This window comes from Triticum dicoccoides, chromosome 2A (genome assembly GCF_002162155.2).
Source record: "Triticum dicoccoides isolate Atlit2015 ecotype Zavitan chromosome 2A, WEW_v2.0, whole genome shotgun sequence".
NCBI classification, from domain to species: domain Eukaryota; kingdom Viridiplantae; phylum Streptophyta; class Magnoliopsida; order Poales; family Poaceae; genus Triticum; species Triticum dicoccoides.
This window is the reverse complement of record NC_041382.1, coordinates 507,974,674-507,990,330: the sequence shown is the minus strand read 5'-3', so window position 1 is coordinate 507,990,330 and position 15,657 is coordinate 507,974,674.

The window sequence follows — 15,657 nt, the reverse complement described above, 5'->3', positions numbered from 1 at the left end:
AGACTGACCTACCGGAACGTCAGAGGGGAGAGGGCAAGTTTGTGTGTGGCAGGGAGACATGACTAGAGTGCTCGATGTATCGATGTGTGTGTGGGGGGGTGCAGTGACCTAACTAGAGAGGTAGATCGACGTGTATATGTGTTGAGAAGGAGATACCTATAGCTATGTCTTGAGGGAGATTGGTCGAGATCCATACATAAGTGAAGGGTGGGAAATAGGTTGGAACACACACACACACACACACACACACACACACACACACAGAGAGAGAGAGAGAGAGAGAGAGAGTGCCGGAGGGGTGGTGGAGTTGCTTCACGGAAATGGTGGGAGAGGCCTACTAGAAAAACTGAGGGTACAACTGTAATATCAAGAAGAGAGGAGGATGTGTTCTGTGTGTCCGTGTGCGTGATAGATGTGTCGGGAGGCATGCATGGCTGATGAAGGGGACCATGTGTATTTGGTAAGCCGACCTAACTAGATCAGTAAATCAATTGTTGTGTGTCGAAGCAAGGGAGAGACATAATAATGAGGTAGATTGATCGGCACGTGGGGAAAACTAGTTGTAAATGACCTAGCTATCTATAGTGGGAGATCAGTCGGTGTACATCGGTTTGTTAGAGGCAAATAAGGCCCAGAGCGAAGGATAGAGAGAGGGATGGATCTAGGAGATGGTGAGAGAGGCCTATTACATGTGGGGAGGAGTGTGCTATTGTGAGATCGATAAAAAGAGAGGCGAGAGTTTACATGCATGTGGGACCGTATGGGAGACATGGGGCATGGACAGAGAAAGGAGGAGATGAAAAGTGTGTGTGTATGTGGTAGGCAGGCATCGCTAGAGAGGTTTATCCATAGGTGTGTGTCGAAAAGAAGGACTTGTGGAGACCGTGAGAGAACGACCTAAAGAAAATAATGAATGTGCACGATGGATAGAATGCTGAGGGAGGGGGAGGGTGAGGAGGGTGTGTCCATGGACGAGAGAAAGTTAGTGCTAGCTACAAAGGTTAGAGGATATGTGTCGATGATATCTCAAACAAAAATGTGACACAATGCAATGTGTGTGAAATAGAGGCCTATCTATATCATATATATAGATGGGGCGATCAACAAGAAGAGAGGAAGGGATCATAGATATCGATAGAGTTGAAGAGAGGATCAAATGTGTGGGTGCGAGATCGATGAAGAGAGCCATCAAAAGTGTGTGTGTGCACGTCAAAGATATAGGGCGACTGACCTACCGGAACATAAGAGGGCACAGGGCAAGTTTGTGTGTGACATGGATACATGACTAGAGCGCTCGATGTATTAGTGTGTGTGGGGGGAGGGGGGCAGAGATCTAACTAGAGAGATAGATCGAATCATATATGTGTTGAGAAGGAGAGACCTAACTATGTCCTCAGGGAGATCGGTTGACATCCATACATAAGTGAAGGACGGGAAACAGTTTGGGACAGAGAGAGATAGAGAGAGAGAGGGGGGGAGAGAGAGGGAGGGACAGAGAGAGAGAGAGAGAAAGGTAGAGTGCCGAAGGGGTGGTGGAGTTGCTTCTCGGATATGGTGGGAGAGGCCTACTAGACGAACTGAGGGTACAACTGCAATATTATCAAGAAGAGTGGGAATGTTTTTCTGTGTTTGCGTGTGTGTGATAGATGTGTCAGGAGGCATGCATGGATGATGAAGGGGGACCATGTGTTTGGTAAGTAGACCTAACTAGATCGGTAGATCAATTATTGTGTGTCGGAGGAAGGGAGAGACATAACTAATGAGGCAGATCGATCGGTGCATGGGGAAAACGAGTTATAAACGACCTAGCTAGCTATATGTATAGTGGGAGATCAGTCAGTGTACATCCATTTGTTAGAGGCAAATAAGGCCCAGAGAGACGGATAGAGAGAGAGAGAGAGAGAGAGAGAGATGGATCTAGGAGGTGGTGCGAGAGGCCTACTAGCTAGATAGGGGGAGGAGTGTGCGATTGTGAGATCGATGAAAGGAGGGGCGAGAGTTTACACATGCGTGGGACCGTATGAGAGACACGAGGCATGGACACAAAAAGGAGGAGATGGAAAGTGTGTGTGTGTGTGTATGTGGTAGGCAGACTTCGCTGGAGAGGTTCGGTGTGTGTCGGAAAGAATGAGTTGTGGAGACCGTGGGAGAACGACCTAAAGAAAAAATGAATGTGCGCGATGGATAGAATGCTGAGGGAGGGGGAGGGCGAGGAGGGCGTGTGCATGCACTAGAGAAAGTTAGTGCTAGCTACAAAGGTTAGAGGATTGTTATATTTGAATAAGAGATCATAGTGTTATAAACCTATGCATGCATGAATATAGCGGTGATACGCGTGGTGTGGTTTTGGACATGTTATACTATAATGTGATAATGCGTGGCGTTTGCAACTCACAGCTAAATATTGAAAAATCTCACATTTTATTTGAATTTGTGATAATGTGTGGCGTTTGTAGCTCACAACTAAATATCGAAAAATATAAACCATACTATATATCAAGCAACCTCACATTTTATTTGTATTTGTGATAATGTGTGGCGTTTGCAACTCACATCTAAATACTTGTAGGCATAGGGGGTGGGGTACCATACATTATGTGATAAACACATTATACATATGAGACATGGTTTAGATTATGAAGATCTAGCTAGAGCCTGAAAGGTACTGTGATTTGAAATCAACATAAAGTGGATACAAAAAATCGAGTTCGAGTTCATATAGTACACATAGTTCATATCTAACTTGACAGTAATTAATCATGTGGTGTGCTGTGAAGATAATATACAAACGATAGTTTAACTTGACAATAATGATGATTGTAGATATTATTAAAATAGATAAACAAATTCAAATGGTTTAACTTGACAACAATCATGATTGTACATCTTATTCAAATAGAGAAAAAGTTCAAATTTAGTTCATATTGAAGCAATAGTATATACATTTGGAATGCACTAAAATGTTCATTTGGGTAGTAGGTTGCATGCATTATACACATAGCGAAATATTTTAATTGAACATAACATGGATTCAAACTTTTGAATGGCATTTGTAGTGTGAATTGATTTGGTACAGTACACGGGACTAGACTCTCTTGTGTGGTGTGAATTGGTTTCTTTTTGGTTTTTTCGTCAAGGGAAGTGCGAATTGATTTAATATAGTATACACGTTAGGATTGTCCGAAAATTTCAACCCGCACCTTGTTATCCCAAAAATTTAAGATATCTCTTTGTCCCATTGTACTCCTAAAATTCCCTCCATCTCAACCCGTGCCTTGCTATCCCAAAATTACAACGCACGCGAAAACTCCCACCTCCTGCGAAATCCCGACACGCAAAATTCTCGTGATCCCCGTGAATCGAAAGAACCACCTAGTTCAAACTGATGGGGCTACTTTTGTAACTTACCCCACATTTTGGACAAGCGCGTCCCTAAGCCATGGTTCCCCCTCCCATCCCCTCCGCCCCCATTCTCACACCGAGGCCGCGAAAACCCGCGAAGCCCCACACCCTCCTTCGTTCGCCACCCAGTCGGAGCCTCTTCCCCGATGACGTCATCCACAACAACACCTCGACGTCCCTCGTCCACTGCACCAGATGAGGATCCATCGTCTATCTCGTCGTCCCGCCAGTTCAGCCACCCCGTCCTCCACATCAAAGGAGCTGCTCCGACATTCGCCTCGTCTCTCGTGCCACCTCCATTCACACAACACCGTCTTCACCTGCACCACCGAAAGAGCTGCACCATCACTGATTCCTCAGATGAAGTTAAGGCCTAATTGGTGCCACCAAAGAGGTTCTACACTAATTGCTGGATTTTCTTCTTGATTCGACCTCACGGTGCTGCCGGCGCTCGGTCCCGAGCCGCCATGGCGCGGCTCCATTTACGGCAGCGTCGTCGACCACTTCCTCCACGGCGTCGCTCCTTCGATGGCGATGTCCACATCAGTTGGAGTTTTTGCTGCTGCTCTGGCTCTCGCTGGCCCTGCAGCTGCTGCTTCAGCTCTCGCTTGCGTTGCTGCTTTGCTCTTGCTCTCGATCCCTTGCCTAGTCTGCTCTGGGTCTTGCGCGCACTGCTGCTCTTGCTCTTGCTCTCGGTCCCCTGCCTGGTCTGCTCCAGCTCTTGATCGCGGTGCTGCTCTTGCTGTTGCTCTTCCTTGCACTGCTAGTCTACTCTTGCTTGTGCTGCTGCACGAGGAGCATCTCTGGCTCTCACTCGAGCTCCCGCTGCTACTACCCAAGATGTTGCTACACGACCAGCTGCCCCGGCTCTCGCACACACTGTTGCTCTACCCCGGCTGCTCTCTGGTAGTATGGTAGGAGCGGCTATCGATTTAGATCATTGCTACTCTGTGACTAGTGTTCGAGCGGCCTAAACTATTAGTGCACTTATGTCGGATTCATGGCTCTGCAGACCCTTGAGAGGTTTGAACACTGGGGTGCGTACAAAGAACACTCTCTCCCTAGCTCGCTCGCTAACGATCCCACGGCCTAGCTCGATGAACCCAAAGAACGAGAGACACAGAGATTTATCCTGGTTCGGACCACCTTGCAGTGTAATACCCTACTCCAGCTTTGTGGTGGATTGCCTCGAGGAGCTGAGGAAGAACTAGTACCGTGGATGAACAACCTCAGGAGGTGAGGTGTTCTTGAGCTCGATGAACTGGTGAGCTGGTCAGGGTGGAATGGATCCGATCCCCAGATCCCCCTCTATGGTGGTGGCTAAGTCCTACTTATAGTGGCCTTGATACTCTTCCCAAATGTTAGGCGGGAAGGGATCCCACAACGACCAAATACGAAGGGGGACAACGAGTACAAGTTATCTTAACAAAAGTAGTCTTCGCGTGCAAAGCCTCTGGTGGTGATGCTACCGTGGGCTCCACGATGACCTCCGTCCTGGCGGTCTTGGTCTTGTTGCACCGATATGAAAACCTTTGCCTGATTCCTCGGGACTCCGTGCCTGCGCTTGCCTCCTTAGCACCAAAGAGGAAACTGGTACACTGCGCTCGCTGGCGCCCGCCTGGCCTTGGTCGTCATGTGAACCTCACAAGGTGCACCTTGCCTTGATATCTCCGCTCCTCGGGAGCCAACCTAGTGAGGCCGCCCCCCAGAGGTCTTGGTGTCATCTGCCTCACAAGGGTCTTGTGTTGTTGCTACCGAACTAGGCCGTACAGGGCCGTTGATGGAGCCACGCCACGGGCCGCAGGCAGGCAAGTCTGGGTAACCCCGGTCCTAGAATGCCGACAGTAGCCCCCGGGCCCAAGGCGCGCTTGAGCTTGGCTTCGAGGTGAAGCCAAGGGGCAAGTGCCGAGTGCCACGGGCCCCAACCGCCTGCGGCCTCGGTTGATGCGTGGTGATTGACGGGACGTGGGCGTCTCCGCTTCCCCACGCTGCCTCGACAACCGTCTGACTTGACGAGACGCCACTGCATGTAAAGGGAAAATCATCATTACGCATGATCATGGTGACCGGCGGTTGGCCTTCTCTTAGCTATAAATGAGGGAAGGGGCGGAGCCCCCTTGCTCATCTTCGTCTTCTCGCAGTCCACTCCCTCTTCTTCATCTTGGTCCCTCCATCTTGCTAACTTGTTGAAACATCCATGGCACTGATCAGGAGATTTTCAACGGTGGAGAAGGGAAAGACCCCCCTCGTGGGGCCCGAGCTACTTCTGCCGAAGAAGAGGTCCCGGCACCCTCACGATGCTGGGGCGAGGCAGGAGGTGACATGGCCCTGGTACGAGCGGCTCACCCCCTGGCTTCCCACTTCCTCTGCACGCTCAGGCGTTAGACCTAGGAGTAGATGGCGAGCCGCGGGGACCAAGCTGGGGCCGCGCGGCTGTCCATCTCGCGATCCCATGACGAGGCCACCTCGCGTGAGTTCATGTTGTGGGCGGCAATGCCTCCGCGCACGTGATCCGGTTCCCACAGTTCTTCGCCAAAGAGATGCCGCTGAGAGGGACGTTCGAGCTGTGGTTGCAGCACGCTGGGTGCTGCAGTCTAGCCATGGGAGCAGAGGTTGAGGTCATCTCCCCCGACAATATCTTCAGGACTCGGGGATGGAGCGAGGTCGCCCGCACTTGCCGCGCGGAGGGGGCTCTCGCCATCCATTTTGAGTACGACGGCGCCTCCACACTGTTCTTCAAGGTCTTCGACGAGGCAGGCCGTCACCTGGAGTGCTGCCCCAGAGCAGACCGTTAGTATGGCGAGGCGGCGGGCACAGTGCCTGCCGTGGATCCTGTCGATGGCTCCTCCAACAATAGTGACGACTCCTAGGAGTCCAGTGACTCTTCTGAGCCTAGCGAGTCTCCAGAGTCGAGCGATGATAGCTACGTGCCCTCGAGCTCCCGCCGTGCCCGAAGTGCTGCGACGACCTCCGCCCGGCGCCAACGGTGATCTGGATGGGGTTGGCGCCGGCCTCACGTGGGCCACTATTGATGATGGTGTTGGCGGCAGTGCCCGTAGCTAGGACCTCTTGAGGTCGTTCTTCTTTTGTTCCCTGTGAGGAATTGAAACGAACCCCGAGGGGGTATGTAAAGAACCTGTAATGCTTTTGTTCCATCGCTTATTACTCTTAACATGAGATTGTGGTTGCGTGCCTCACTTAGGCATTACTCCCCCTTTTCGTTCTTGCGGTAGCTTTAGCGCTCTACACCGTCAGGTCCCAGTCCCCAGGCAGGCTCCAGCCGTCGCTGGTATTCCAGGTCACGATGTCGTGGTCAAGGCCAGGAGGTGAGCGGCCCGAGGTCCGGTAAGAGCTCCCGAGGCGCGATGCTCAGGAGGTCCCCTTTGGCATGCAAGCAGCTCCCAGGAGAGCGAAAAGGAAAGCAGTACTGCCAGAGCAAGTTTACGAGAATGGAGGGCTTCAGATAGAGAGATTCGTTTCGTTACGCATGGGTGACTTATCTTTTGGAAACCCGGTAATTCCCCTTGCACAACGCCTGGCTTGTGCTTCTGTGGTGGTACTACTAGGTAGGGTCACGCCGGTCGCCCCTTTCCCCACTCATCTGTAAGCTCTGCGTCCTTGGGTCCCGACACTCGAGCAAGGCTCAGCCGTCGTTGGTATGCTAGGTCGTGATGTCGTGGTCAAGGCCAGGGGGTGAGGGCTGGAGAGTCAGTAAGAGCTCCTGAGGCGCAATGCTCAGGAGTCCCCCCTTTAACACGCAAGTGAATCGCGTAGAAAAAGGGGCGACCAGCGAGGCCACCCGTAGTTGAGCTCTCGAGGTTCATGCGGGTTAGTTCGAGAGAAGAGCATTACTCATAATCGCGTTCGCTGTCCCACCGCTGTTCTTTCCGCAAGAAGATGAAGGCACTGAGGATCTGGTGAGGTGACAAGCGCAGAGCGGGCCACGAGCCAGAGCTCGATCGCACAGGTTTATCAGCGTTGCAGGGACGGACCCGAGCACAAGCGTCATGCCAGCTTGTGAATCCCTCGTTACGGGTTGAGCGAGAGGCCGGTCAGCTACATGGGGAGCCGCGAAGGGATTCAGGCAGGTAGGTGATAATCATAAAGTAACTCATGGAAGGAGATAAAGCTAGTCCAGATAGATGCAAGAACGATACATGCCGCAAGGACGAACCTACGTGACTTTGGGATGATGCAGCCCGAGGGGCGCCCCCAACAAGGTAAACTAAAGATGCAGAAGAATACGCGCCATAGGGACAGGCTCATGCGACATGGGGATGATACAGCCCGAGGGGCGCCCCCAACTGAATAAACTGGAAAATGTCACCTGGTGCCTTTGCTGGAGAGGTGTTGGATAGCTGAAGATGCATCCTGAAGAGGTTGCTCCTCACGGGCCGCCTTGGTCTTGAACCTCAGGAGGCTTTTGAGGCTCGGGAGGTTCACGAAGAACCATCGCTGCCTCCACCAGGACCGCGTGGTACCTGGTCTCTTGAGCAGCCACGATGCTTCACACGCGACACTGGTAGGCAGCAGCCACGCTCGGCAGGCCATAAGGCATGTGAACGTAGCTGTGATGTGGGCCCTCACACCGGCCAGTGCACGAAGGTTAGTAGCACTGCTGAGCTGCGGCTCTGTTGAGCCTTGGGATGTTGACGCAGACGCGCAGCTCATTGTCCTCGCCGGGACAAGGAGCTGCACCAGGTGGTGGGCGGCGGTCGCTACGCATGGCTCTTGCCTCTCGAAGCTCGTCAGTCATCTTGGTGATGAACTCCTGAGCACCTGACACCTTGTGCCTAGTGACCTCATTAGGGAAGCGTGCGGTGAAGCATGCCTCCACGTGGTGCCCGAGCGCCTCCCTTGTGAATTGGCTAGGTCAGAAACCCTCCAGAAGAGAGCCCTCGAGCCCAGCCTGAGGAGGGCGTCGGGCACGCCTTCCTATGCGAGAAAGGGAGGCGTCCCATCCGTGGGCGCTGGTCCTGAGGTGGTGCCGCTGGAGACACCACTCTCCTGAGGCCCTTGGCGGAGCAGCTGCTTCTTCTTCTTAGGGACTACCTCAGGAGGGTAGATGGCACCTTCGTTGTCTGGATCTTCCACTGCTGCAGCATGGTAGGCGCGCTCGAGGGAGCTCACTGCGTCCTTCTCCTTACAGGCGATTGCAATGATGCTGTGGCTCCCTGGCATCTTGAGGACATTGTAGCCATGGTGGATCACTGCCATGAACTTGGCCAGGGCCGGATACCCAAGGATGGCGTTGTACGGGAGCCGGATGTGAGCGACATCAAAGTCGATGAGCTCGGTGTCGTAGTTCTCGTGCTGGTCGAAGGTGACAGGGAGGTGGATCTACCCTATCGGGGTGGTGGAGCCGTCGGTCACTCATGAGAAGGGCTTGGTGGGCTGCAGCTGATCGTATGGCACTTGGAGGTGTTCGAACGTCTTAATGGAAAGAACATTGAGCCCTGTGCCACCATCGATGAAGGTCTTGGTGACAAGAATGTTGCTGATGATGGGCGAGCAGAGCATCGGGAGGGCATCGACGGTTGCCGCGCACTTGAGCTGGTCGAACGAGCTGAAGGTGATGGTCCACTTGGACCACCTGAGCGGGCGTGTGGCCTCGAGTCTGGGGAGGGCTGTGTTGACCTCACGAGCGAACTACTTGAAGATGCGGTGGGAGGCTGGGGCCTGAGCGCCACCCAAGATGTAGGTGATGGCGCGAGGCTCCTGGAAGCCCCCAGCCCCCTCGTCTTGGTGGTGGTCATCATAACTCCTTGGTGGTGGTGGCAGTGGAGGGAGGCCGACGTTGCCCTGAGGACGGTCCTCACGAGGCTGGTGTCTCCAGGCGCCCTCGCGAGGCTAGCCTTGCCAAAGATCCTCCTGAAGCTGATCGCACCACTCCTGGCGGGGGCCGCGTTCATCCCAACGTCCTCCACTTCTACCTCCTCCGGGGCCATAGCCTCGGTCGTTGCACTCGGGGCGTCGACCGAAGCGCCCATCGCGGATGGCCGACCCTTAGCTCCTGACAGTCATTGGTGTTATGACTGTGTATGTTGTGGAATATGCAGAATGGGCGGCTGCCCTCGAACAACTCTGGGTGGTCGCAGCCGCGCTTCATCTCTGGTTTGGCCGCGAGCACGGCCGCCTCTTGCGCTTCATGTCCTTGCTCTTGGCCTTCTTGTCTTCTAGGTCGGCAACTGGGAGCTCTAGGAGGGAGAGGCACCCCTCCTCAGCCCTCGCACCCTTGGTAGCCATGTTGAACATCTCCAGAGCCATGCACAGGTCCTCGTGCATGGCGAGCTCCTCCTTCATCTTCACATCGCGGACGTCATCGGAGAACGCTGAGATGATGGCTTCGTCAGAAACCTCGGGGATCTTGAGGCGAACGTTGTTGAAGCATTGGATGTACTTCTACAGGGGCTCCCCAGGCTGTTGCTTGATGCGTCGTGGGTCACCCGCGGCAGGCGGGCGGTCACGAGTGCCTTGGAAGTTGGCGACGAAACGCTCGTGCATCTCGCCCCAGGAGGATATTGATCCCGCAGGCAGGTTCAGGAGCCACGAGCATGCGCCATCCTTGAGGGCCATGGGGAACCAGTTCGCCATGACCTTCTCATCGCTGCCGGCCGCCTCGATGCTCAGCTCGTAGAGCTGTAGGAACTCCATAGGGTCAGGGGTGCCGTCATAGCATGGAGGCAGGCCAGGCTTGAACTTTCCTGGCCAGACGACGCTATGTAACTCGAGGGTGAAGGCGCGGCAGCCCACTGTGGTCACCGGGGCCCATCATAGAAGTGGAGCTTGATCTTGGCGATCGCGCACCACCGCTATAGGCGGCGCGCGGTCTTTTCGTGTTGGTCGAGGGAGTGCTGGGGCACCTTCTTGCGGCCTCTGGGCCTCCCGGCAGCTTTCTTTTTCACGCGTGGGCGCCTGGCGCGGTAGGGCACGCCAAGGGGCCACGCGTCTTGGGCCGAGGGTGACGTCTTGACGGGGAGGTGGCGAAGGCCCTCCATGGGCTATGTCGCCCAAAGTAGGGGGTGGACGAGGCAGCGAGAGGGACGGTGCAGGAGAGCCCCCAGCCGCGCTGACAAGCTCAGCGATGCGGTCCAACCAGTCTTCGTAGAGGTCGTCGACGGGGCGGTAGCGTAGGAGCTCACGTGCCATGAACAATGCAGCCTGCGCATCCGTAGGCCCGCGACAAGCATGGGACGATGATTCAGCCGGAGTCAGCGGGGTGGCGGTGCGTCCGTCCTGCCGCACGGAGGGATGCTGCGACAAAGCTTGCTGCTCGTGCCCCGCCGGGCCGGTGACGGCGTTGGCGGCTAGTGATGGAGAACGACGAGGAGGCACGCTGACAGCCGCTGTCTGGGCGACGCGCATGGAGAGAGCGGCTCGACGCTCAGCATGGGCTCGACGAGCATCTGCCATGGAGACGGTGGAGCAGCGGCGAGTCGGTCGATGGAAGAGAAGCTTCGATGCACCCCTACCTGGCATGCCAAATGTCGGATTAAGGGCTCCGTAGACCCTTTAGAGGTTCAGGCACTGGGGTGCGTACAAGGAACACTCTCTCCCTAGCTCGCTCGCTAACAATCCCACATCCTAGCTTGACGAACCCAAAGAACAAGAGACAGAGAGATTTATCCTGGTTCAGGCCACCTTGCGGTGTAATACCCAACTCCAGCTTTGCAGTGGATTGCTATCGGCGTCCTGGGAATGGGGGTCCCTAGACATGCCTGCCTCCGACCCATGGCGTGGCTCCGCTAGCGGCCCCGTACGGCCCACTTCACCAGCAAATACTCTAGACCCTCGTGAGGGGCCAAGCCTCGCGAGGCGGGAGACGCAAGACCTCCTCGGGGGCGGCCTCACCAGGCTGGCTCGCGAGGGGCGGAGAGATCAAGGCAAGGGGAACCTCGCGAGGTTCCTGTGATGCAAGCCATGATGACCAAGGCCAGCGGGCACCAGGCGGGCGCCAACGCGCGCAGTGTCCTCGTTTCCTCTTTGGTGCTAAAGAGGCAAGCGCAGGCGAGGAGTCCCGAGGCATCAGGCAAAGGTTTCCATATCAGTGCAACGAGACCAAGACCAGCAGGACGGGAGGAAGGAGGTCACCGTGGAGCCCAGGACGGCGTCACCACCAGAACCTTTGGCAGGCGAAGACCACCTTTAGTCAGGATAACTTGTACTAGTTTTCTCCCTTCAAATTTGGCCGTTGTAGCACCCCTTCCCGCCAGCATTTGGGAAGAGGACTAGGGCCTCTATAAATAGGGCTAGCCACCACAGTAGGAGGCAACTGATCCAAGGCCATTCCACCCTCATCCACGCAAACTCACCAAGCACAAGAGCACCTCTCCTCAGGAGGTTGTTCTTCCCTTGTAACTGTTCATCCTCAGCCGAAGAGGCAATCCACCACACCACACTAGAGTAGGGCATCACACCACGTCGGTGGCCGGAACCAGTATAAATCTTGTTTCCCTTTGTTTTGCGAGTTCGACGCGCTGAGCCTTGAGATCATGGTGAGGGAGAGTATGAGGGGGAGGAAAGATCTTTGTGCGCACCCCAATGTTCAAACCTCAAGGGTTTTGACGACCGAAATCCGACATTTGGCGCGCCAGGTAGGGATGCACTGAAGCTTTCCTTCCGTTGATCCACGTTCGATCGCTCCGCCGCATCCATGTCAGACACACATCGAGCCCGCACCGAGCGCCGGGCCACCCTCGTCGCCCGTGTCGCTCAGACACCCCCTGTCGGCGGGCCTCCCCGTCGTTCTCCATCTCCTGTTGCCAAGGCCGCTACCGGATCGGCAGCAAATGAGCAACAAGCATCATCACTGCACCCCTCCGTGCGGCGAGACGGCCACACCGCCACCCAGTCACTGACTCCGGCCGGCTCATCCTCTCATGCTCGCCGCACACCCACGGACGCGCAGGCTGCGTTGCTCATGGCACACGAGCTCCTGCACTACCGCCCGGTCAACGACCTCTACGAGGACTGGTTAGACCGCATCGCCGAGCTCGTCAGCACCGCTGGGGGCTCTCCTGCACCATCCCTCTTGCTGCCTCGCCCAGCTCCAGCCGCGGGCGATATAGCTCACAGAGCGCCTCCACCACCTCCGCATCAAGATGGGCCCTCGCGCCGAGATGCACGGTCCCACGGCGTGATCCTCCATGCCGTGTGCTAGTGCACGAAGAAGGAAGCTGCTAAGAGGTTGCCCGGCCGCAAGAAAACGCTCTAGCGCTCCCAGCACCAACACGACAAGACCGCGTGCCACCTGCGGTGGCGGTGCACAGACATCAAGGGCAGGCTCTGCGCTTGTAGAGGGCCCCGGTGGCCACCGTAGGCTGGCGCGCCTTGGCTCCCGAGATGCACACCATCGTTTGGCCAGGCAAGTTCAAGCCGGATCTGCCTCCGCACTACGACGGCACCCCGACCCCGCGGAATTCCTGCAGCTCCATGAACAGAGCATCGAGGTGGCCAACGGCAATGAAAAGGTCATGGCAAACTGGTTTCCCATGGCTCTCAAGGATGGCGCCCGCTCATGTCTCCTAAACCCGCCCGCGGGATCAATCTTCTCCTAGGGTGAGATGCGCAACCGCTTCATTGCCAACTTCCAGGGCACTCGTGACCGCCCTCCGGTCGCGGGTGACCTACGTCGCATCAAGCAACAACCAGAAGAGACCCTACAAAAGTACATCCAGCGCTTCAACATCGTTCGTCTCAAGATCCCCTAGGTGACGGACGAGGCCATCATCTTAGCGTTTTCCGACGGTGTCCGCAACATCAAGATGAAGGAGGAGCTCGCCATCCACGAGGAGCTATGCATGACTCTGGAGCTGTTCAACATAGCAACCAAGTGTGCAAGAGCTCAGGAGGGGCGTCTCTCCCTCCTCGAGCTCCCTGCTACCGACCCAGAGGAGAAGAAGGCCAAGGTCAAGGATGTGAAGCACAAGGGAGTAGCCGTACTCGCAGTAGAGCCGGACACGAAGCGCGGCCAGGACCACCCCGAGTCATCCAAGGGCAGTCGTCCGTTCTGCGCCTTCCACAACATGCACAGCCACAACACCAATGATCGTCAAGAGCTCAGAGCCATCTGAGATGGACGCTTCGGTCGATGCCCCGAGCGTAACGACCGAGGATACGGCCGAGGAGGAGGACGAGGTGGAGGACGCTAGGATGACCGTGGCCCCCGCCAGGAGTGGCGCGACTGACCTCGTGAGGACCACTCGCAGGAGCAGCCTCGTGAGGGCACCTGGCGCGACCAGCCTCGCGGTGACCGTCCTAAGGGCAATCCTGGCCTCCCTCCGCTGCCGCCACCACCAAGAAGGAACGACGACCACCATCAGGACGAGGTGGCTGGGAGCTTCCAGGAGCCGCGCGCCATCGCTTGCATCTTGGGTGGTGCTCAGGCCTCGGCCTCCCAGCGCATCTTCAAGCAGTTCTCTCACGAGGTGAATGCAGACCTCCCCAGGCTCAAGGCCACACGCCCACTCAGGTGGTCCAAGTACGCCATCACCTTCAGTTTGGCGGACCGGCTCAAATGCACGGCGACCACCGGCGTCCTCCCGATGCTCTTCTCACCCGTCATCAGCAATGTCCAAGTCACGAAGACCCTCATCGATGGCGGCGCGGGGCTCAGTGTCCAATCCATCGAGATGTTCGACAACCTTCAAGTTCCATACGATCAGCTTCGGCCCACCAAGCCCTTTTCAGGAGTGACTGACGGCTCCACCACCCCAATAGGGAAAGTTCGTCTCCCTGTCACCTTCGGTCAGCGCGACAACTACCACACTGAGCTCGTCAACTTCGACGTCGCTCACATCCGTCTGCCGTACAATGCCATCCTCGGGTACCCAGCATTAGCCAAGTTCATGGCAGTGACCCACCACGGCTACAACGTCCTCAAGATGCTAGGAAGCGGCGGAATCATCACAGTCCCCTGCGAAGAAAGAGATGCGGTGTTCTCCCTCCAGCGCGCCTTCCAAGCCGTAGCAATCGAAGACCCTGACAGCAAGGGCGCATACCCTCCTGAGGCCACCCCCAAGAAGAAGAAGCAACTACTCTACACAAGGCCTCAGCGGAGCGCCTCCTCTAGCGGTGCCACATCGGGATCGGCGCCCGCACCTGGGGTGCCTCCCTCCCTCGCATAAGAAGGTGCGCCCGGCGCCCTCCTCGGCAGGGCTCGGAGGCTCTCTTCCGGAGGGCCTCAGACCTCGCAAACATCACGAGGGAGGCGCTCGGGCAACACGTGGAGGCATGCTTCGTGGCACGTTTCCCTCAGGAGGGCACCAAGCGAGGAGCGCCCGGTGCTCAGGAGTTCATCGTCAAGGCCACCCAGGAGCTTGAGGAAGCAATGGCGATACGCGGCGACCGCCGCCCACCTGGTGCAACTCCCCATCCAAGCGAGGGTGGTGAGCTGCGCGTCTGCATTAACATCCCAAGGCTCAACTGGGCCGCATCTCAGGAGCGCTTCTGGCCTTCACGCGTGGGACATTGCGAGGACCCACCTCACAGCTGTGTTCGCATGCCATTTGGCCTGCCGAGCATGGCAACCGCTTTCCAGGGCAACCTACGGAGCATCCTGGCGACCCAGGAGGCCAGGCATCACGCAGTCCTGGCAGAGATGGAGACGGTCCTCAGGGAGCCACCTGAGCCTCCAGAGCCTCCCGAGGTTCAGGGTCTTGGCAGCTCATGAGGAGCGACTTCTTCAGCGCGCGCCTTCAGCTACCCCAACGCTCCTGCCACAACAAAACCAGGTGAGATTTTCCATGTTCATTCAGCTGGGAGCGCCCCTCGGGCTGCATTATTCCTAGGTCACATGGGCCTATCCCTGCGGCGTGTATCCTCTTGCATCTTTAGCTTACCTCACTGGGGGCGCCCCTCGGGCTGCATCATCCCCAGGCCGTTCGGGTCCGTCCAAGTGGCATGTATTGTTCTCGCATCTATCTAAGCTAGCTGGTTCTCATGCATGAGTTATTTATAGTCATCACTTGCTTGATTGCCACCCACCATGGGAGCCACTCATGCTGGCACGACGCTTCTGCTCGGGTTCGTCCCTGCAACGCTCACAGAACTGAGCGGGCGAGCTCTGGCTCGCGGCAAGCCCGTGCACGTCATCTCACCGGACCCTAAGTGCCTTCACCTTCTTGCAGAGCGACCAGTGGTAGACTGGCAATCGTAGTAGCAATTTGTGTCCCTCCTCGCGCTAACATGCAGGAACCTCCTGAGGACAACGGCAGGCGGTACCGCGCGCTCTCTCTTCTCCCATGCAATTTGCTT